Here is a 24,400-nt window from a genome sequence, read left to right on the forward strand (position 1 = left end):
TGCAGGATGAGGAGCGCTGAGAGGAGAGCCCAAGGTGAGGGGAAGGGGGAATTTCCCCCCTTCCCACCGATCTGCGGCCACAGCTCTCCTCTTATGCTGCGACCCCTCCTGCCCCTGAATGGGGGGGGGGCGGATTTTTTTTTTGCAGGGGGGCCCGGGGATTTCAAGGTACGCCCCTGATTGTACGCTCTTCAGAGGACAGTCAGTGACATGACTATGTACTCTGTAAAGTGCTGCAGAAGATATCGGTGCTCTATAAATACATAATAATATGGGAAGACAGACTAGGAGTATTTTTCCATGGGGGTGGGGGCGGAGGAGCGTTTACATTTTTGCTCGCCTGTGTCATCTCGGTTTGGCTGACTCCACTCTACTCCGCCCCCCTCCACAATCGCAGATGGAAACTTCCCCGACCCCGGCAACTTCCTTTGAAGTCTCGGCCTCCTCGCCGTCACTACAGCAAATGGCTATGGCAGTGTCCCCACAAGTGCATGCGCCATGGTCGCGTCCGCTGCGTGTGACGTCACTGGGGACATCACATGGATAAGCCTAGCCGAAAAGTGCAGAAAAAAAAATATGAAGAATGAAAACGGACACTGCACTGAGCACCCTTAGGGATTCAGCACCCAGGGACACATGTACTAGCCTGACCCCCCCCAGCTACGCGCCTGCATACATACATTTGTATTACATTTTTAACCCCCTACACTATAGTTACCATAATAAAATACTTGTAAACAAAAACTTTCACCATTTAAAAAAAATAAAATTATGGACTTTTTAATGTGTCGGTCATCAGGGTATATTACTGTTCATTTTGCAAATAAAGGCTTGTAATTATTTTTATAGTACTAGCTGATGGCCCGGGGTTGCCCGGGTATATATTTAGCTGGCGTTGGCTACGCCCACTTTTTCTAACCGTAACACACAATTACTCAATTACTCAATAACCAAGTTTGTGAGCTTTGCGGTCTTTAGCATCAATAATTTGCATTGAAATGAAACAAATCGTATTAACTGTTTGTGGCTTCACCCCTTTTCTGAATTTGAACCCCAGTCACCCAATGACCAACTGTACCAGGTTTGAGGCTTGTGTCATTAACAGTGCAAGAATGGCAGCAATTAAATATTCCCCTTGAAAATCTATAAGTGAATTTTGATTGGCTTTTGTAGGCTCCACCCACTTTTGTGATTATTAATCCCAGTCACCCAGTGACCAACTGTGCAAAGTTTGAGAACCCTACCATAAACAGTGTAAGAATGGCTGCAGTTTACATTTTCCCAGTGACATTTTTATTTGTATCCGCCCACTATTTGGTTATGGGGATAAAAAGTATCCTATGTGTTATCCCGGGTAATGTACTATGTGTGCCAAATTTCATTCAAATCCGTTCAGCCATTGTTGCGTGATCAAGTAACAAATATCCAAACATCCAAACTTTCGCATTTATAATATTACTGAGATTAAAAATCACAAAATGGAAAAATACTCCTTTATTTCCACATAAAATATTATCGCCATACATTGTACTAGGGACACAATTTAAACATCGTAATAACTGGGACACATGGGCAAATAAAATGTGTGGTTTTCATTTATCGAAGCACATTCTATTTCAAAACTATAATGGCTGAAAACTGAGAAATAATTATTTTTTTCCCTTTTTTTCTTATTATTCCCTTTGAAATGCAATAATTCTTAGCAAAAAGTAGCAACCAAAGAAAGCCTAATTTGTGGTGAATATAACAAGATATAGATTATTTCAATGTGATAAGTAATGACAAAGTTATTGGCAAATAAATGGGAGGAGCGTGAAGTGAAAATCAGTCTGGTTTTTAAAGGGAAAAAAACTGTGGTTGGGAAGTGGTTAAGTATTTATATAACGTTGCTGAACGTGTCAGTGCTATATAAATACTTAATAATAATAATACATATCAATCGGTAGTGCACTGATTTGAACTGTATATTTAGCTATCACACAGATTATTGCACTCATACGCAATTCAATGTTAGGCATCTTTTATGAAGTTAACAAAATGATCCACTGCCTTTTTTCCCGAATCACAATTCAGCTGATCAAAGAAGCTGACAATTCCATGGAAGCCATCGCTAATGTGGTTCCAGGACCAGGTGACCGGGACTCCATTGTCTTCCAGACGCTGTTTGTACAGTATGCCCTCATCTCGGAGAATATCAAACTCGCAGGTTAAGATATAAGATTTTGGAAGCAGACAAACCATAGAGTCCTCGGCTAGCAGTGGTGAGCATGCAGGGTCAAATACTTGTTTGACTTTCTCATACACCTTGTTATTAAAGGAAGGGATCGCTTGGGGTTTGTAACCTCTAACTTTGAACTCCTTTGGGATATTATCAACACTCAGCCACTTTGAGAATTTTTTCCTCAGCTCAGGAGGAACATGGCTGCCGTTCAGGACTTCCTTGGCAATAGACAGGTCCCCTCCTCCCGCATAGTTCAGCGTGTAAAACGGAGTCCGATCTCGCATTAATAAAGGCACACTGTGATTTTGCTGGTATGCAGGTAAGTTAAAGTCCTGAAATTGAAGGACGGGATATATCAGCACCTGGGCCAGAGGTTTTGGAACATCTGACCTCATCACAAGATACAGCAGCTGTGAGGTTAGCCCCTGCACTCTCCCCACAGATGATGACAGAAGATGGATTCACACCATAACCCTGGGCAGTTTTCAGGAAGTGGATGGTGGCACCGAGACAGTCATCAAACGCAGCAGGGTACCTGTGTTCTGGTGCCAGCCGGTATCTAAAGAAAATATTTAATACAAACAACTGGTCACATAATGATAAGAATTATTTTATAACCTGCCCCTTCAGTACCCCCAGTGCTTAAAAACATGTACATTTAGCAATTTTCTTTTTTCAATTTGGCTTAGTTATAAGTTTAGCAATAAAAATTTTTTTTTAAAGGGAATGTCCAAGCTCCCTAAAAAAATAAAATAAAAATCCACTTACCTGGGGCTTCCTCCAGCCCCTGGCAGCCGTCCTGTCCCCTCGCCGCAGCTCCGGTGCCTCCCGTTGTCCCGCGCTGCAGAAGCCGACCTGGCAAGGTCGGGTTCCTGGTCGGTTTCTTCTGTGCTCCACGCCGTTGGTCACGTGGTCTGGCCGACGTCATCAGCATCGTACTGCGCAGGCGCAGATCTACCACGCCTGCGCAATGCAAAGCTGATGACAATGGGAGGCACCAGAGCTGCGGCACGGGCACAGGACGGCTGCCAGAGGCTGGAGGAAGCTCCGGGTAAGTGGATTTTTTTTTTTTACGGAGCTTGGATGTTTCCTTTAATCAGAAAAATATAAAACATTACAAATGAAAACTTTATTTGATTAAGGCCCGGGTCACATCTGCGTTTTTTCCATACAGATCCGGCCATCTGGATCCGGGAAAACGGACCGCCAGTGTGCTGTAAAACGTCTGTTTTCTATAGGATCCTATGGTGCTGCAAAACCTTCCATTTCCGTTCCGCTGAGCAAAACTGCCTGGAAAATTGGGTCCTGCTGCATTTTTTGTCTGTTCCGCGGCACAGACCACGGAACCATACAGCCGTTTCCGTTGGCAAATGCTAATGTGAACCGCGCCTAAGCTTCCTTTATTTGTTTGGCAAGTTTTGTAAGTACAAGAAAGGTCTTGTTTTATAGAGAAGTAAGGACTGCTTCATAGAAGACATAGGGCTTATGGGTGAAGCCTCAAAACTTCAGTTTTGTATTATTAAGCTACGTTGGAAATTTTGTTGTGGGACAGCTCATTAGAGAATGTTTTGGGCAGGGCTGGGCCGAGGCAGAGGTTCCAGAAGTGGAAGCAGAATTAACCCCCTGTCATTGTGCTTGAACCTCTGCCCAACCCCTGACTGTCTGCTGCTTCTTTCACTCCCTCCAGACTCCAGACACAGACCGAGACTACATGGAAACATACCTGATCCACAGTCCCACACCACTCGGCTGCATTGCTGTTGCAGAGCTTCTATCCTCCACACATGGTGCATGCTGCTAATACAGAGGTCTGGCTTTACCTGATGATGCTGCCACATGAATATTCTGAGTGGCCACAACATCAGCTCAGGACAGACCTGTAGTTCAGCATTTGGTGCACACCACGCGGGGAAAACGAAGAAAGGTGCACCGTGCACTGCACTGGTGCAGCCAACTGTTGTGGGACCGTAGATACCTGGGATCAAGTAAGTCCACCTCTCGGCCAGCTGCACACTATCACTCTCTGTCTGTATCTGATTCTGAACTACTCCTTGGGGGGGAGGTGATCTACCTAATAGCAAGTACACATCTCGTTCTCTACACTGGGGGATATTGGAGGGAGGGGTGCGACCTACCTAATAACAGGGGAACATCTGGCTGGCTAAACTGGGGGGGAGGTGCTACCTTATAAAAGAGACACATCTAGCTCTTTTAGGGCCCTTTTCCACCTGCAATCGCTAGCGTTCACGCTGAACGCTAGCGATTGCTGAATCGCAAAACCGGCGATTCCCCCGACGTTTGCGGCCGCGATTTTGCTATGCTATGCACTGCATAGCAAAATCGCGGCAATTATCGCTCCGCCGCGCGTTCGCGTTCCCCGCAAAAACGAATCGCGGTAGTGGAAATGACCTACCGCGATTCCCATGTTAAAAAGCAAACCGTAGCGATTGTAAAATCGCTAGCGGTTTGCGGTTTTGCGATTCAGCATTGCAAACGCCGCTAGTGGAAAAGGGCCCTTATATTTGCCTACCTATGCTGGCTGGGGATGCTACTTAATACTAGGAGCACATCTGGATACCTCTATAGTGATGGGCATAATTAGGGGGTAGAGGGCAGAGGGGGCACACTTTGACATCTCTGCCTCTGTTGCTAGGGAACCTTGTACCTGCACTGGTTTTGGCAGAAATTTTGGCACAGGTGGCACAAAAAGTTGCTCGCTCTTCTTCACTGAGGGGGAAGACACAGGCATACACAGATTTTGTAAATGATTGGGATTGCATGCAGTTTGGAATTGGTCCAATGAAATGCACATACTGCAGATTTTGATTGGGCCAATTCCAAGCTGCATACAATCTGCATGCAAGCTGGAATATCAGCATCTCATTGGCCATCTCTAGTGAGCAGCAGGTTAGCATGACTCTGGTAGTTTCAACATAATTCAGTTATTTTGGGGTATTATGCACTATAGGCTGGGAGCACACTTGTCTGTCAGTATTGTGTGTGCGTTTTTTTGCACGCCATGGGCCCATATGCAATGAAGTTTTTCTCTTGTGTTTTTTCCTAGGTGATATTTTCATACCCTGTCAATGTAATGCCATAAATGACCAGCATGCAAGAAAACACTCAAAATAATTTTGAGTACCGTATATACTCGCAAGCAAGCTGACCCGCATGTAAGCCGACCCCCCAACTTCTACCTGGAAAACCAGGAAAAAATGATTGACCCCCATATAAGCCGGGGGTAGGAAATTCTGGCCGCGTGATCCCCCCCCCCCCCCCCCAGTGTGTCCCAGTATAGCTAGTATAGTGCCCAGTATAGCTAGTATAGTGCCCAGTATAGCTAGTAAAGTGCCCAGTATGGGTAGGTAGTCCCCCAGTATAGCTAGTAAAGTGCCCAGTATAGCTAGTATAGTGTCCCAGTATTGCTAGTATATTGCCCAGTATGGCTAGTATAGTGCCCAGTATGGCTAGTATAGTGCCAAGTATGGCTAGCATAGTGCCCCAGTATAGCTGGCATAGTGCCCAGTATAGCTAGTATAGTGCCCCAGTATAGCTAGCATTGTGCCCAGTATAGTCCCAGTATGGGTAGGTGGGTGGGTAGGTAGTTAGTGCCCCTCTCCGCTCCCCCCGCGGCCGCCGCTGCTATTACCTTAAGCGGCGCCGCTTCCTCTATCCCCGTCCTGCTCCGGTAACTAATTCACAGCAGCGCGACCCTCGGCAGCTGCTGCTGTGATGACGGAGGAAACCATAGAGAGCGGCTTCCTGTACCGGCGATGCCGTTACTATGGGAACCACTCTCTATGGTTTCCTCCGGCATCACAGCAGCCGCCGAGGGGCGCGCTGCTGTGAGTCAGTTACCGGAGCATGACGGGGATAGAGGAAGCGGTGCCGCCTAAGGTAATAGCAGCGTCGGACGCGGGGGGAGCGGGGAGGGGTACTACCACGCCCACCCACCTACCCATGCTGGCACATCACTCGCAAGCAAGCCGACCCCCCAACTTTTGGGCCACTTTTGGGGGGGGGGTGAAAAATTCGGCTTGCTTGCGAGTATATACGGTACGTTTTCGCCTACTTTTTGATACTTTTACAATTGCAAAGTGCTGAAAAAAAGAAGCAGAAAAATGATCTCCTAGGAGTACAGCACAACAAGCAGAAGAGGTGCCCAAGGGTATATAAAACTAAGTTAAAAACACTAAAATAGAAAAAAAAAAAAAAAAAAAAAGGATGCGGCTTACCTCAATAACGACAGTCACATATGTCAAAAATATTTATTAAGCACAGGCAACACGTTTCGCAGGTCTAAACCCGCTTCCTCAGGCCAGTACAGTGACAAAGGAAAAGAAAAGCCGGGGCACTGAGCGCCTTCAGAGGCTCCTTATGTCATCATGTGTTTGTATGTGGAAAAGCATGTGCTTTTTCACAGAAGCTAATGTAATTGATAGCAAAAACACACACAGTGCTACACTGCTGATTTTTTTTCCTGCATGCCAAAAAGGCATTTAGGTATAAGCCCATTGATTAACATTGGTTCTCAGGTTTCCTATGCAGAAAACGTACAGAAAAAAAGACAAGTGTGCTTTCAGCCTAACTGTATACTACAAGAAGTACTAGTAAGAGGGGGGAGGGGTCCCATAGTATGATGATTACTCTGGGTTTATTTTACAAAGGCGCAGAGAGGATCAATGTAGTGCTTTGTGTGGTCTGTGCATTTTCTCCCTCCATTGCATTCCTCTGCATTTCTTAGTGACGTACATATCGGATTTCCACTTTAATTACTTTCTATGCAATATATGCCATATACTGTGTAATTTTATGCAGTCTTCCCAGTGAAGCATTTATTTACATGGTCTAGAATCAGAAGCCTGCACCTCAGACCCCCTTGTATACCCTACCAGTATATTATTACAGGGGGATGGGCTATCCAAATTGACTGAACTGTTTTGACTGTTAAAATTACTTTTTGCCAAAACAGAAAACACATTGAATTATTTAGCAAAAAAAAATGCATTTTTGCAATAATACAGTTTCTTATGTCCCACTAACGTCACTATCCTAATTTTGAAAAAACAAACAAACAAAAAAAAAATCTACTGTTTCTCATCTTTGTGAAAATTTTTCCTAATAAACCATCAAAATTCACTGATCACTGGTTATTGCACCTAACACGCCCTTATGTCAGCTAAGTGACGTTTTTACTGAACACATAAAAACTGTACAGAAATTAGCCTCTTACCCAACGGAGACCACAACAGCTCCAGTCCTCTTTGACATGTATATACAAAGATTATTGCTGATGTCTGAGAGAGTAAAGAAAAGTATTTTTTAAGGTTTTTTTATATTTAATGCTTGATTAGCAAGAGCAAAAAAGAAGTAAAATGATTTAAATGTATATTATTTCTTATTTTAATATATATTATGATGAAACTAGTGGTAATGAATACAGCAATTAAATACATTAGTTTAAAAAGGTACCTTATACACTTACATTGAAGTGAAGGTTTAGAATTGTGGGTGCTAGTCTAGGGTATCTAGCAGGACATCACATCTGGTAATTTTGCTAACGTGATTGGGGGGCAGCACCTTCTCAAATTTCGGATAGGTTGTAGTAAATTACGCCCACACTATGCTTTGTGCTGTAAAGGGTGGTGTGATTTGAGAACTGTTCCCTATGAAGTTTCCAGCTGGGTCCTTTAACCTCCCTGGCGGTATGATTATTTCCAGATATTAGGGTCTATTTAAAATGTTTCAGACCCTAAAATCATGAAAAAAAATCATGCCGCCTGAGTCTCTGTGCAAGCCCCTGCTTTCACTCACCTCCCTGGGCTCCAGCGCTGCAATTTTACCTCCGTCGGCCGGGTGGCGCTGTAACTCTGTAGTGAGATCGATGTCACCAGAGTGATTCAGAGCCTCGGAGGACAAGAAGGAGAATGGCTACCGACGTCTAGATCCCCCGGGAGGTGAGTAAAAGCTCGCGCTGTGCGCTATACTCTGCATTGAGCCCCCCGTGGCTAGCCCGAACTACACTCGGGATTACTGCCATGAAGGTTACAGTGTACCCGAGCCAAGGCTCTGGTACAAAGTGAGATACTTACCCGAATATAGGGAAGCCTCAGGATCCTATTGAGGCTTACCTCTGTATTCTGATGTCCCCCGTCGTTGAGCGCCCCCACAGAAGTTCATTTGGGGGCCACACAGCTCCTCTTCCTGCAGCATGGCCATGCATAAGCCTCACAAGTCCACACATGCGCAATCAGGGCCTGAGGCAACTGCTGCCTTTTTAAAGTTGTTTAAAAACACATGCGTTATTCTAGCATTTTTGAAATAGGTTCAGAATGGTGCTTTAATTTAATTTTTTTTCTGGTTGGACTTGATGGACGAATGTCTTTTTTCAACAAAACTAACTGTAGCTTTACAGTGGCGTAGCTAAGGAGCTGTGGGCCCCGATGCGAGTTTTACAATGGGGCCCCCCAGGCACTCTATACATAACAATTGATACGGCGCACCAAAACCTGCCAATGGCAACTACAGTGTCAGAGGTGCAAGAAGGGGATGGGGAAGAGCTTGTTAATGTTTACCACTATTCAATGTATATATAGAAGTGATTATTATGAGCACAGGACCAATAGAGAACTAATACTGTAGTTGAGGGAGGGCCCTTCGGGGCCCCTCTGGCCCAAGGGCCCCGATGCGGTCGCTACCGCTGCACCCCCTATTGCTACGCCCCTGTGTAGCTATGTAACTATGTTACTACATGTTTTCAGGCGTTTTAATGCATTTTCGGGCGTTTTAATGCGTTTAAACTCAGAAATGCTTGCAACACAGTGGTTCAGATCCACAGTGGACAGCTGTTGTAGGCCTTGTATTGTGCTGTTGCTTTATATCCCTTTTCTAGTATTTTGGAGGTAAATATGTGTTTGGTTGCACTGAAGGATTTGTATCTATAGAATTATCTATAAATTATGTTTTATTTGTTACATTTAAGCCTTTTATGTATACCTTACTTCTGAAGTAAAATCAGAGGAGATTAAAGGGAAGGTTCAGGGACACTAAAAAAAAAAAAATTCGAAATCCACTTACCTGGGGCTTCCTCCAGCCCGTGGCAGGCAGGAGGTGCCCTCGGCACCGCTCCGCAGGCTCCCGGTGGTCTCCGGTGGCCAGGTCGGGCTTCATCTGCACTCCATTATGCATGTCACGCCGGCGCGCTGACGTCATCGGACGTCCTAAAGGCTGTACTGCGCAGGCTCAGTAGTTCTGAGCCTGCGCAGTACAGCCCGGAAGACGTCCGATGACGTCAGCGCGCCAGCGTGACACGCATAATGGAGCGCAGAAGAAGGCCGACCTGGCGCCGGCCTGGTCGGGTCGGCCACCGGAGACCACCGGGAGCCTGCGGAGCGGCGCCGAGGGCACCTCCTGCCTGCCACGGGTTGGAGAAAGCCCCAGGTAAGTGGATTTCGATTTTTCTTTTTTTTAGTGTCCCTGAACCTTCCATTTAAGAGGAAATGGGGCACTAGGCAAGGTAGAAGTTTGGGCTCCCCCTTATGATCCTTTTGGTAGCCTGAGATGGGAGAGGGGTCAGAGAAATTAGCAGATGGGCACCCTGAAAACCAGGGATGCTCATCCGGATTCTGGATATCCGGGTAACCCGGTTATCCGAACTTTTTTCAGCTATCCAATTCTGTTTCAAGATTCCAGACTTCTGTGGAAATCCGGATAGCTATCTGCGGATATTTGGTCGCACACCCGGATATCCACGGATATCCGGCGGATATCCGGATCCAAATACTGTAACTAAGGAGATTACATCATTGAGCCAATCAGAGGGCTCCCAGCAGAAGCCCTAGCAACCAATCACAGAAGGGAACTTTGGCCAGCCCCACCTGACCTCATTGAGCCAATCAGAGGGCTCCCAGCCTAAGCCCTGGCACCCAATCACAAAAAGGAACCCTGGCCAGCCCCCCTGTATAATAAGGAGGGCTGCCATGATGAGACATATCGTCCTAGCTTGCTGAATGCTCACTGAGAGACATGCTCCAGTGCTGCTGGCCTAGCAAGGGCTGTACACAGTGATAAACCTAAAGCTGTTCAATGATTAACCCCTTCACTATCACTACACTATTTTTGTAATGTTAATTAGCTTGATTTCATTGTGTGACAGTCAGAGTGTGTGCTGTGCTGCAGGGCTGCTGCAGCTGCTATGTGTCTGTGTGTGTGCTGTGCACAGACCAGGCCAGCTGCTGCCTGCCTTAGCCTTAGCTAGCTACAGTATAGTTAGGTTAGGGATTAGGAAATAGGAATACTGCAGTCAGTGCTAGTAGTTGTTGGAGTAGTAGTACTACTGTGTTAGCTTTCTACAGAACTGCTGTGCTGTGAGCAGTGCCAGTGTGACAGTTAGTGTGCACTAGTGTCTTCTCCTCTGCTGTCTGACTGTCACTCGGCACTTGGCACGTGGCAATTGGCACTTGGCACGTGTCATGTGGCAATTGGCATGTGTCACGTTACACGTGCCAAGTGACACATGCCAAGTGCCACGTGCCAAGTGACACGTGACAAGTGCCACGTGACAAGTGCCACGTCCGGCATGCTCCTGGCACACGTTACACCTGCTGCTGATGCATTGCACTGCTCCTGCTACCTGTGCAGCTCCCACCGCCAGGGTGCCACAGGCCACTGATACCACCTATATTTAACCCAAAACACAATTGCTGCGTAATTTTTTGGGAGGTGTCTTAGCTGAAAACTGTCATGTCCCAGTTGTGCGGTTGGACTTTGGACACAATGTGGGCTGCACGACCACTGTCTGGAACCTAGTCCTGAGTATCAAATAGTGCAAGATACCGTTACAAGCAGGAGTTTTTGGGATATATCTTTTCTCAACCCACAGATCCTTCCTGATCACAGCAGGAGTGCCACACTCACTTTCTCTTTTGACAACACTGATGTTAATTGACAGCCAATTTTTTTTTTTGGGGGGGGGGGGGGCGGGGGGGCATGGGCGTCCGCAGAAAATTTTCCGGGGGGGGGGGGCAAATCTGGGCTGGTGTTGTGTGGTACGCGTAGCGCGCCAAAAAACGGAGCGCCGAATAATGGGTGTGGTCATGAACCAGAATGTGGGTGTGGTCGTGGGTGGAGACAAGTTTACATGAACTAAGCAATGGCGGGACATTAGATTAGGACAGTGGTGGCGAACCTTTTGGAGGTCGAGTGTCCAAACTGCAAAGTCACTTTACTATCACAAAGTGCCAACAGCAATTTAAACTAAATACAAACGTTTTAACTCATACATGAACATTATGGAAAATTAAGTTGAAAATAAACTGTGAAGATAAACAATTTCATCCATCGTACTCCTGAAAAAATTACCGGTATTCATTTTTTTTTAGAACCTCCCAGTTTCATTTTCTGTTTTAAAAAGCGGAAAAAGTTAGTTTAATGCTATTGTCTCATATGAGGATGATTCAGCTTTTTCCATAGTCTCGCAGTTAGCAATCATGTGACCCCCAACAAGACAAATTCAGCAATCATGAGCCCCCCCCCCCCCCCCCCCCGTTCAAGACAAATTCAGCAATCATGAGGCCCCTAACATGACCAACTCAGCAATCGTGAGGCCCCCAACAACACAAATTCAGCAATCATGAGGCCCCAACAAGACAAATTCAGCAATCATGAGGCCCCCAACAAGACAAATTCAGCAATCTTGAGGCCCCCAACAAATCATGAGGCCCCCAACAAGACAAAGTCAGTAACCATGAGGCCCGCAACAAGACAAATTCAGCAGTCATGAGGCACATAAATAGACAGCTTTTCACATAAATAGGCAGAATGCCCCCTTAATATGTAGACACCTCTCACCTGGCAGCAGTTCCCCAAAATACACTCAATCTGACAGCAGTGGTTCCCCAAAAATAGGTAGCCCCAGGTCTATAGGTGTCCCCAAAATAGGTGGCCAGCGGTATAGATGTCCCCAGAACTGGTAGCCAGGGGTAGAGATGTCCCCAGAACAGGTAGCCAGGGGTATATGTGCCCAGTATATGTAGTCAGGGGTATATGTGCCCAGTATATGTAGGCAGGGGTATATGTGCCCAGTATATGTAGGCAGGGGTATATGTCCCCAGTATATGTAGGCAGGGGTATATGTCCCAGTATATGTAGGCAGGGGTATATGTCCCAGTATATGTAGCCAGGGGGATATGTCCCAGTATATGTAGCCAGGGGGATATGTCCCAGTATATGTAGGCAGGGGGTATATGTCCCAGTATATGTAGGCAGGGGGTATATGTCCCAGTATATGTAGGCAGGGGGTATATGTCCCAGTATATGTAGGCAGGGGGTATATGTACCAGTATATGTAGCCAGGGGGATATGTCCCAGTATATGTAGCCAGGGCGATATGTCCCAGTATATGTAGGCAGGGGTATATGTCCCAGTATATGTAGGCAGGGGGTATATGTCCCAGTATATGTAGCCAGGGGGATATGTCCCAGTATATGTAGGCAGGGGTATATGTCCCAGTATATGTAGGCAGGGGGTATATGTCCCAGTATATGTAGGCAGGGGTATATGTCCCAGTATATGTAGCCAGCGGGATATGTCCCAGTATATGTAGCCAGGTGTATATGTCCCCATAAAAAGTGGCCATGTGTGCCCCAGCAGGAGGGGAGCAGCGCAGAGAAGAGGGAGAGCTATGGGCACTCACCTTAGGGGGCTCTCCCTCACTCTCCCCTCCGGAGTCCGGAATGAAGTGTGCAGCGGCTGGGCAGCGGGCGGAACTTACCTCCTCTCGTCGCACGCGCCGGATGGATTAGCCGCTACTCTGGTCTGATCCAGACCAGAGTGCGGCACCAGAACTTCCGGCGCAGGAGCGAGACGAGGTAAGTTCTGCCCGCTGCCCAGCCGCTGCACACTTCATTCCGGAGGGGACAGCGAGGGAGAGAAAGCCCCCTAAGGTGAGGGAAGGGGGGGGGGAAACGTCCGCCCTTCCCCACTGTGCCCATAGCTCTCTCTCTTCTCTGCGCTGCTTCCCTCCTTCTGGCTGCACGGGCACGCGGCCTGGGGGGGGGCAGCGGGCGGCCAGGCTTGGGCAGATGCCCGGTTTTGCCGTATGTGCGGATGCCCATGGGGGGGGGGGGGGATTTTAAGTCCCCACATAATCAATTAGTGTTTCCCTTTTAAAAAAAACATGATGCTACATGCCTCATTTACCCTAAAAAAAACATTTTAGAAGCAATTTAAAGCCCACTTCTGGTTTTTTTATTCGGATCTCTGGGAATCCGGATCCGGATCAATTCGGATTTTGAAAAGGGGTATCCAAGCACCCCTGCTGACAACCACTAGGTCCCAGGCACCTGCCTAGGATGTCTTGTGGATATTCCTGCTCTGAACAAAGTAATTATAACTGTATCTAAATACTGTGGCTTCACATTGTTCTAACTTTTCTGTTTAATCTGTATTTGGCCATAGAGAAAATAATTGTCTGATCTTACCCACACCAGCCTTTATAAGTGCCTGTCATCCCATACATAGGAGGACCCCTTTAAAGCACATTTATAATTATATTAAATCAAAGCCAAGTTGTCCCTGATCAGTAAGTTGTATGCAAAGAGAGCAATTATCAGACTAATCTACAGATCACAGATGGTAAAGCTGTCACACAGGAATGGGCAGCAGTGGGTGGTTTGCTGACAAATGTGGAAGTTTTTAGATTAGTAAAATGCAGGAAGAGTAGCAGGGCTGTTTTTAGGCATAGGGAAACCAGACAGATGCCTGGAGTGACACCTGTAGGAAAGGGCAGCACTGAGCTAGTCTTAGAATACTGTACTTTATAAAATTCTCATAGCCAACTGCTAGTTTGGACTTCCAGGACAATATTCTAATCTGTAAAGAACCGGGGGGTACATAAACAGTATACTGATTATAAAGTAGATACACACCCCTTAAAACCATTATTGCAAGGGTTAGTTATATAGGTTCACTGAGTTTGTCCAGTGAGATGTATATTTGTGTATCCTCTCCAAAATTATTATCAGTTTCTTATTGCCCACAAAACTAATTAATGTACTTTATGCTATTCCTGTTCACGAGATTAGGGTACGGAGACAAAAGGTGCCTTGCCTGGGGCACCAAAATGGCATGAATCAGTCCTGAAGAGTAGTGCTGGTGTAGTGTACACACTTCTGTGGAGGGGATATTATAGCAGATTATAGACAGGCAGGTTTTCAGATCATTCGGAATGGTATAATATCAGTAATATATTATAACGGCATTGATGGTCAGGGCATTTTTTGAGGCTACTTTAGAATATTTATGCTTTATATATTTTTCTCATTTTTTTTCTGTTCTGCATCTAGTTTTAATCTTAATAGGGTCATAGGGGTTGATTCATTAAGCTGCGCTTAGTGAAAGGCAGCCTATTGGGCCGATGAAAGTGTGGAGATCACGTCCTATGAAGTCACTGGACCCGATGGGCCTCAGGGCAGGATGAGTGGAGCGGCCATTATGGGAATGGAGCATGCATAATGCTGGGAATACACGGTACATTTCTGTAACGTGCATCGAGCCGCACGATAGATTCCGGCGCGTCCCCGCAGGCGCCATGATCGATTCCTGCTCGTCCCCGCGGGCACTTCTTATCTTCTTTTCATTTTATTCTATTGTTCTGCCCGCAGTATCGAGCGCGGAATCGATCCGGCGGGGTATCGGACGCGTCGGATATTATCAATCGAGCCATCAGCGGCTCGATACACAGTACATAAACGTACCGTGTATTCCCAGCATTAGTTACCAGCGCATGCTACACAGCACTACCGCACATAGCATGCGCACAACTCATGAATGCAGTGCGTAAGTTACCAGCGCACACTACGCAGCACTACCACACATAGCATGCGCACAACTCATGAATGCAGTGCGTAAGTTACCAGCGCACACTACGCAGCACTACCACACATAGCATGCGCACAACTCATGAATGCAGTGCGTAAGTTACCAGCGCACACTACACAGCACTACCACACATAGCATGCGCACAATTCATGAATGCAGTGCGTAAGTTACCAGCGCACACTACACAGCACTACCACACATAGCATGCGCACAACTCATGAATGCAGTGCGTAAGTTACCAGTGCACACTACACAGCACTACCACACATAGCATGCGCACAACTCATGAATGCAGTGCGTAAGTTACCAGCGCACACTACACAGCAGTACCACACATAGCATGCGCACAACTCATGAATGCAGTGCGTAAGTTACCAGCGCACACTACGCAGCACTACCGCGCGTAGCGTGCATACAACTTGTGCTTCTCACATTAAGATGCGCTGTTATGAATCAACCACCTCGTAGTGACTAGTCAGATATGTATTACTATTTTGTTTCTGTCTGTATCATAATTTAGAGATTTTCGTTTACTGCTTTTTCAACTGCCAGGAATAACTGAATAAGAAGCGACCACAACCTTCCAAACCGTGCTATTGCTGGCAATTAAAAATACCAGCAGAATGGGGAAGGGTTTGAACTTGTCAGGTTTGGTCAGGTGGGTCTAGGGCCTGAACATGACTTTGTCACACGGCCACCAGCTGGGATAATATAGCAAATCCTAGTCCACTTTCTGTGTACGTAATATTACGCCACCGGTGGGCTGGATGCAGGGTGAGCTGAACGATGCCTCACCCTGCTGCCGCTCAATTCCCAAGTGGCATTAAATACTATTCCCCCTCTGAGTCATCACAACTCAGAGGGAGATATAATTCAGGGTCCAGCAATCGCCTTGTGCACTATAGCATTGTTGCTATAGCGGCACCCAGTTTCGGCACTCGGTGCTGCGCGTGGTGTGCTTCGCCCTGTCTGCTACCCCTGAAGCCACTCTGCCTCTCTTAAGTTACATTTTAGACCTGCAGATCAATGTGGCGTGTGTAACTCATCTGATTCCAGCACAGGAGTCCTCTCTTCTCTGCACTCTCCTGAACTCTGAGATGCTTCTGTTCTGGCTCTCTCTGTCCCACGTTCCCTGCATGTCAGGTGAACTCATGGGACATGCAGAACCGGGGCACACATGGAGGCAGAGCAGACTGATTGGAGGGCTGCAGGAGAAAGCAGAGAAGAGTCTTAATCCAGCCCTGGAGGACTCCCATGCTGGAATCAGATGGCAGACACGCCGCACTGATCTGCTGGGGGCCCTGAAAGGAGAGAGGGGGAAGAAGTTCAGGCCCCCTCCACATTAGCTATCTTTGTGGGGGAGATGCAGGTTAACATGGGTGGGGTGCTAGCCAATTTTATGAGGAGGGCCATAAGGTTTGCCCATTATGGGGCCTAGAGATTTTTTTATGGCAGCCTTGCATTAATCCAGTAATATAATCCTGACATTTCAAGGAAAAAGAAAACATTTCAGATGGATGTTACCATATTATCATTATCGTATATTTCTTCTAAGTGGCTTGTCTGTATTGTGTGCATGGATCCACTTTAAGTTTATGTTAAGTAAACATCGGTATTTGACTTTCTTACCTATATTTCCAAGCACAAACCCTCCTCCATGAAAGAACATGACTGCTTTCCTGTCTCCAGCAGAGGGCGCCTTGGGCTGGTAAACTCTCACAGGTATGCCTTCAAACTCCAAGTCTTTAATAAAGACTTCTGAAGTATTCTGAGACTTCGGTCGCATCCATTTTGTCATAAAGCGATAAAGTCCAACTTCGTTCCAAATTCCAAGCTTCTCCAGGGTCTTTCCCTACACAATGAGAAAAAAACAGACCAGTAATATGTTTATACACATGCTGGAGAATGAAAACCTTTGTAAAGACCTGTATTTATTTCCTATGAAACCATACCAGTTGCCTGGCATCCTGCTGATCTTTCTGGTCAGAAGGGTCTAAATCACACACCTTAAAGCATGCAGCTCATCTTGTCAGATTTGTCATAGGCATCTGATCTGCATGCTTGTTCAGGGTCTAGGCCTTAAAGTATTAGAGGCAGAGAATCAGCAGGACAGCCAGGCAATGTGTATTGTTTAAAAGGAAATAAAGCATGTCAGCCTCCATATCCCTCTCACCTCGGGTTCCCTTAAAGTGAATTAGATAAACAAGATGAAAGGGGTTTCTTGAGGTTGTTCCTAGAATTATTCAGGTTTTATACAAAGCTAGCCTTGTCACTACATTGATTTCCTGTAAAGCCCTGCACAGCACAACAGCACTTGACTTGAGATGGGGAGGAGCAGTGATGTCTGCCTCACATTGTGAGACTCTTAACAGGAGACACCACAATGAGTGAGAGATGAAAATCCTGTCCTGTAAGTAGTATGCTAGAGTCATGTGCAATCCTATCTCCTCTATGCTCTGTGCTTTAAAATACATATGTTTAGCCAAACTTAACCAATGCATCTAAGATGCCCCTGTCCCATCACTGGCCAAAAAATTGGGTTTGTTCAATACTAAATAGCAGTTTTTCTCAACATGTTGATATCATGTACCCCTTCATTAATGGCTGCTCTGGTCTCATATCCCTATTATAGATAACATAATCTCAAAAAGGGATGGATTTATGTAAAGGCTACAAAGGCCTTGGCCTTGGGTGGCTGCTTCCCAAGGGGCCGCAGGACATGGAAGCGGGTTGCTGCATATGAAGGAGGCAGGGCCGGTTCTCTCATGAAGCAAGGTGAATTATTTGCATCAGGCGCAAGGTTACGAGGCAGCATGTTTGTACTGTGTATTTACACTTACAGCATGCAGTCAGAGTAGGAGGAGAAGCAAGAGGAGAGTGAGGTGAAGAGGTCATCATAGGGGAAAAGCAGCTTGTTGTGCTGTGTGAGGAGTCTGACAGTGAGTTCGGAGGTGTAAAGCAGAAGAGCAGCAGTGTTTCATTTGACTTGAACAGCAGAAGGGAGGAGGTGGCATTGCTGTCCTGACTGATGAGGAATGGCGTGGCCACGGGTGAGCAGCTTTGTTTGTCACAGACTCACAGCCAGCCAGTGTGCTATTGTGTTGAGCTGCAGCATGTCATGTGAGAACATTAAATGAAGCAGAGTAAATTGTCGGATGCTGTGCGATCATTCCAAATGGGGAGGGGGTGGGGCAGGGGCCCGCATCCTCACAAGTTTGCCTCAGGCAGCAAAAAGTCTAGAAAGCGTAGGCTGAGACTGGGGAGCAACTCAAGGATGCGGAGAGCCGCTGCCCAAGAAACCTGTACATGGAAGAAGAGAGCTGCTGTAGATTAATGTTACATATGGATGATGGGGCTACACTTGTAACTGAAAAGAGGCTACTGCACATGGAAGAGGAGCCCCAATAAAGTTGACCTATGGGTGGAAAAAGTAAAAATCTGGCCATGAATTTAAGTACCTCTACACATACATATTTCTTACATATACTCCAGAATTTTCTATGCTTGCTTTATAAACTTTGCTTGATGCTATAATTAACTATAAATACTTATTCAGGTCTGAAAGCATAAACAGGCAGCTGGTCTGCTCAAATGCTCAAAAATAATTAGGCAGCATTTCACATAAATATACAGTGAGTACTTTTGTGACTTCATGGATGAGTCGTTGCAGCAGATAATTGTTGTAGGTCAGCCACTCCTGGAGCGGTTCAGCCGTGTTCCATGCTTTCTCCATTGGTGGATAATGACTCTCACCGTGGTTCTCTTGTAACCCTTTCCAGACTGATAGATCTCAATTGCTTTGTTTCTCATCTGTTCCTGAGTTTCTTGAGATTTTGATAAGAGGTTTCCTTTATAGGTTGTTTTTTTTTTGGGCCTAGTTCACTTTGTCTGACATGTTCTATTTACGTGATCTCTTGATTCAACAGACCTGGTAGTAATCAGGCCTGTATGTGACTTGTGAATTAGATCTCAGCTTACCAGAAATAAAAATGTGATTAAAGAGACTCTGAAGCGAGAATAAATCTCGCTTCAGAGCTCATAAATAGCAGGGGCACGTGTGCCCCTGCTAAAACGCCGCTATCCCGCGGCTAAACGGGGGTCCCTTCACCCCCAACCCACCCCCCGCAAAAGTGTGTCGTGAAAAGGTCGCTGGCTGTCTCTTCCTGGAGGCAGGGCTAACGGCTGCAGCCCTGCCTCCAGTCGCATCTGTCAGCGGCGCATCGCCGCCTCTCCCCCGCCCCTCTCAGTGAAGGAAGACTGAGAGGGGCGGGGGAGAGGCGGAGATACGCGCTGACAGACGCGCGTGGGGCAGGGCTGCGGCGGTTAGCCCTGCCCCAACCAGGAAGCGCTCCCCCGGTGTATCGAGGGGGATTTGGGGGTGAAGGGACCCCCGTTAAGCCGCGCTATAGCGGCGTTTTAGCAGGGGCACACATGCCCCTGCTATTTATGAGGTCTGAAGCGAGATTTATTCTCGCTTCAGACTCTCTTTAACTACAGTTACTTTATGGTTTAAATTTAAGGTGGGCAATTACTTTTTCACAGAGGATCATGTAAGTTTGAATAGTTTTTTTTCCCTTAATAAATAAAATGATTACTTAAAAACAGCATGTCTTTTTCTACTCTTTAAATTTGTTTGGTGATCTAAAACATTTAAGTGTGGCAAATATGCAAAGAAAGGAAAAAAGAAATAAGGAAGGAGGCAAATACTCTTCATAGCACCGTAAAGTACTACTGATACTGCTTTTGGTCAGGTGGTTTGGAGAAAGTTGTAGAGAAGTATTGGTCAGAGCTGAGTGTTACTGCAACTGAGAATGTGCTCAGTATGAACTCAGCAACCACTTGCTTCTAAGCCAAATTACAAAATAAAACAAAAATAAAATAAGTATATGTACGATGGGTAATATATATACATATTTGGTATTGTGGGGAAAGGGCATTGGCACAGTTTCTCTGCATGAGGTGCTTGAGGACCTTTTCCCAGCAACCCTGACTGCCCTCTGCAATGTGCACAAGACATAACTCACCAGGACTGACACAGCCGTTATGGCTCCATGCATTCGATGTAGAAATGAGGGTTCTGCAACTCCAGTTGGATATTCTGCTTTTGAGATTTCCAGATAAGTTGCACCTAAAAACAAAAGCGTTAAAAGGAACAAGAAAACTCCTATCACAAGCAGAAGCATGACTGCCAGTCTGCCACTTCCACCGTCTTGTTTCACAACTGTACCTTGCCGCAAGCTTGCTAAACCTGTTGTACAATAGTTCCTGAATTCAACTACCAGGATCACTGCCAGCTGGCAGCTATAGATATCAACTGTAGTTTTCCCTATCAGAAGAATAAATTGTAAGGAATTCTTCAGTTTCATAAAAAAATGATTTAACACACATACTTGTCACACATTATTTTTAAATTATGTATATATACAGTATATTCTGGCGTATTAAGACTACTTTTTAACCCTTGAAAATCATCTGAAAAGTCAGGGGTCGTCTTATACGCCAGGTGTCATTGATGCCGGGTGATACGCCCTATCCTGTTACCGACTCTCAGATCTCGCTGCTGAGGACTGTAGTGAAGCGGCGCAGGCACACATGTGTGAGATCTGAGAGGCAGAGAAGGAGGTAAATAGGATACAAGGGTGGGCCAGAAGGGTAAAAGATGGGCACAGCGCACTCTATTCTTCCATACCGCTTTGATTAACAGGTAGACAAGGAGAGCTGACTAATCCACTTAGTGAGAGGGAGAGCTGACCAATCCAACCAGTCAATCGCCTATATACTGTACTGTTATATACTGGGTACCACATACAGTACAGCACCAGTATCTGTTCATACATAGCACCAATTTATGATGTGTTTTTTTTAAATGTTTATTTGGTGTGCATTAGAAGAGGGGTAGTCTTATACAGCGAGTATATTCCAAACTCTATATTTTAACTGGAAAAGTTGGGGAGTTGTCTTATACGCCCAGTCGTCTTATACGCCTGAATATACGGTATATATACAGTATATATATATATATATATATATATATATATATAAACATACACACACACACGTTCTCCCACTTAGAAATCATGGAGGGTTCTGAAATTCACATAAAATCAGGAAATCACATTGTTGGATTTTTAAAACATTCATTTGTATTGCACTGCTGCACATAAGTATTTGTAACACCTTTATCAAGAATTCCAGCCCTCAAAGTCCACCTCTACTCCGTTTATTAATCTAAATTAGTAGCACCTGTCTGAGCCCTTTAAAGACACCTGTCCACCCCACAGTCAGTCATACTCAAACTAATACCATGGGCAAGACCAAAGAGTTGTCAAAAGACACCAGAGACATAAAGGGCTGTGGGGCAATTCCCTAGCAGCTTGGTGAAAATAGATCAATTGTTGGAGCAATTGTTAGAGGATGGAAGAGGCTAAAGACGACTGTCAGACTACGTCGGACTGGGCGTCCATGCAAGATTTCACCTCATGGTGTATCACTGATGATAAGTAAGGTGAGGAATTAGCCCAGAACTACAAGGGATGAGCTGGTCAATGACATGAAGAGAATTGGGACCACAGTTTCAAAGGTCACTGTTGGTAGAACACTACGCCATCATGGTGTCAAATCATGCATTGCACGGTAGGTTCTCCTGCTCAAGTCATCACATGTCCAGGCCCGTCTGAAGTTTGCCAATGACCATCTGGATGATCCAGAGGAGGCATGGGAGAAAGTCATGTGGTCGGATAAGACCAAACTAGAACTTTTTGGTCTAAACTTCACTCGCCATGTTTGGAGGAAATAGAAGGATGAGTTGCATGCCAAGAACACCATCCCTACTGTGAAGCACGGGGTGGTAACAACATGCTTTGTGGGTACTTTTCTGTGAAGGGGACAGAACGACTGCACTGTATTAAGGAGGGTATGAATGGGGCCATGTATTGTGAGATTTTGAGCAACAACCTCCTTCCCTCAGTCAGAGCATTGAAGATGGGTCATGGCTGGGTAATTATTCCGACACGATAATTACCCAAAGCACACGGCCAAGATAACCAAGGAGTAAGATGCATATCAAGGTTCTGGAGTGGCCTAGACAGTCTCCAGACCTAAATCCAATAGAAAATCTTTGTAAGGAACTGAAACTCTGTGTTGCTCAGCAACAGCCCTGAAACTTGACAAATGTAGAGGAGATCTGTGTGGAGGAGTGGGCCAAAATCCCTGTTGCAGTGTGTGTAAACCTAGTCAAGAACTACAGGAAACGTTTGACCTTTGTAATTGCAAACAAAGGCTTCTGTACCAAATATTACCACTGATTTTCGCAGGGGTGCAAATACTTGTGTGCAGCAGTGCAATATAAATACATTCTTTAAAAATCACACAATGTGATGTCTTGATTTTTTTGTAAATGTTGATGCTCACAGTGGGAATGCACCTACAATGCGAATTTCAGACCCCTCCATGATTTTATTTATGTATGTGTATGTATCAGAATTTTGGCCAAGTAGGTTTACAATTAAGTTAGGTACACGCCCATGATTACTGTTGCATGCAAGGTACACTCTAAATCCCTTGGGTGGAGTTCTCAGCCATGTGTTGTACAGAAGCATAGCTAGTCTATAAGCTACAGGGAGGGGGGGGGGGATGTGAGGTGCATGATGGAGTGGCTTCTGGTAGGTGGGGTAATCAAGAGAACAATGTTTTCTGGGGTCTGTCAGCATCATTACACTAAGGGCTTAATTCACTAAGACAAATAGCATGCCTTATCAGAGTTAACACACCTTATCAGAGTTGACACACCTTATTAGAGTAGCATAGAGAGTTCTACGAACTTATGCCTGCTAATTGGTAATGACGAGAGCTCCACTCGTCCTGCCCTGAGCACTTGCGGGTCCAATCACTTTAACCGGTTCAGCGCCACAGTGTCGAAAACCGCATGCATCCGAGCAACGCTCATCTCCCATTTATTCTCCAAATAACTTTATTGCTACTTATCACAATTAATTGTTCTATATCTTTTTTTTTCCACCACTAATTAGGCTTTCTTTGGGTAGTACATTTTGCTAAGAATTATTTTTTTCTAAATCCATTTTAATAGGAAGATTAAGAAAGAAATGAAAAAAAAAACATTATTTATCAGTTTTTGACCATTATAGTTTGAAATTAATATATGCTACCATAATTAAAACTCATGTATTTTATTTGCCCATCTGTCCCGGTTATTACACCATTTAAATGATGTCCCTATCACAATTTATGGCGCCGATTTTTTTATTTAGAAGTAAAGGTGCATTTTTTCAATTTGCGTCCATCACTATTTATAAGCTTATAATTTAAAATAATATCATAACATACTCTCTTGACATGCATATTTAACCACTTTAGGATCCTTGGTACGCACACCCCTTTAAACTACACGTGCGGATCAGGGGGTAGATATGCATACTTATGCCTTACTGTCGCGTTCACGATCCCCGCGCTGTTTACCATCGATCCACCGTCGCAGCCCCCTCCATCTGTGATCAGGATGTGAGAATCTTTTGATTCTCAATCCCGATCATCGTTCCCGTAGCTTCGGAGAGCTTGTAAATGTGATACAAGCTCTGAGACCCGACACTTCCGTGTTCGGCTGTGTTCTATTAATAGAAACACGGTCTCAGTAGCACCATCTTGTGGCCAAAAAGTAAAATACACCTATTTATGCCACTATACTGTTTAAATAGAAAGTTTATTATTTTTTTATTTTATTACTTTTAACCCCTTCCAACCCTGCCCCACAGTTATAGAAATAAAACACTTGTTAAAATTTTTTTTTAAAAAATTACATAAATAGTTACCTTAGGGACTCTTCTAATACGGATGTCATGAGAGTATATCACTGTTAATTTTTTTTTTCCTTATTATTCCTTTTACAATGCATATAATATAAAATAATTCATAGCAAAAACTACCACCCACAGAAAGCCTAATTTGTGGCCAAAAAAACCTATATATAGATCATTTCAGTGTGATAAGTAACAATAAAGTTATCACTGAATGAATGGGAGGAGCGCTGAAATGTGAAAGTTGTTTTGGTTTTTAAGGGAAAAAACCTGTGATCCTGAAGTGGTTAAAAAGTTCAGACCCTTGGGTAACTATTTATGTTTTTGTTTTGTTTTTTATTGCATTTTATTTATTTATTTATTTTAATAAAAAATGTATTTGGGTAATTTTTGGTGTGGGAGGGAAACAGCTAATTTTACATGTAAAATAACATAATTGTTTAATAAAAAATGTATGTGGGTGCAGTTTACTATCTGGCCACAAGATGGC

At 45.0% G+C, this 24,400-nt stretch overlaps 1 pseudogene; it reads right to left on the reverse strand.

Moving 5' to 3' along the window:
* Positions 1-1,533: 1,533 nt before the first annotated feature.
* LOC137522658 (arylacetamide deacetylase-like 4) lies at positions 1,534-20,309 on the reverse strand (annotated as a pseudogene).
* Positions 20,310-24,400: the final 4,091 nt, after the last annotated feature.

Source organism: Hyperolius riggenbachi, chromosome 6 (assembly GCF_040937935.1).
Source record: "Hyperolius riggenbachi isolate aHypRig1 chromosome 6, aHypRig1.pri, whole genome shotgun sequence".
NCBI lineage: Eukaryota > Metazoa > Chordata > Amphibia > Anura > Hyperoliidae > Hyperolius > Hyperolius riggenbachi.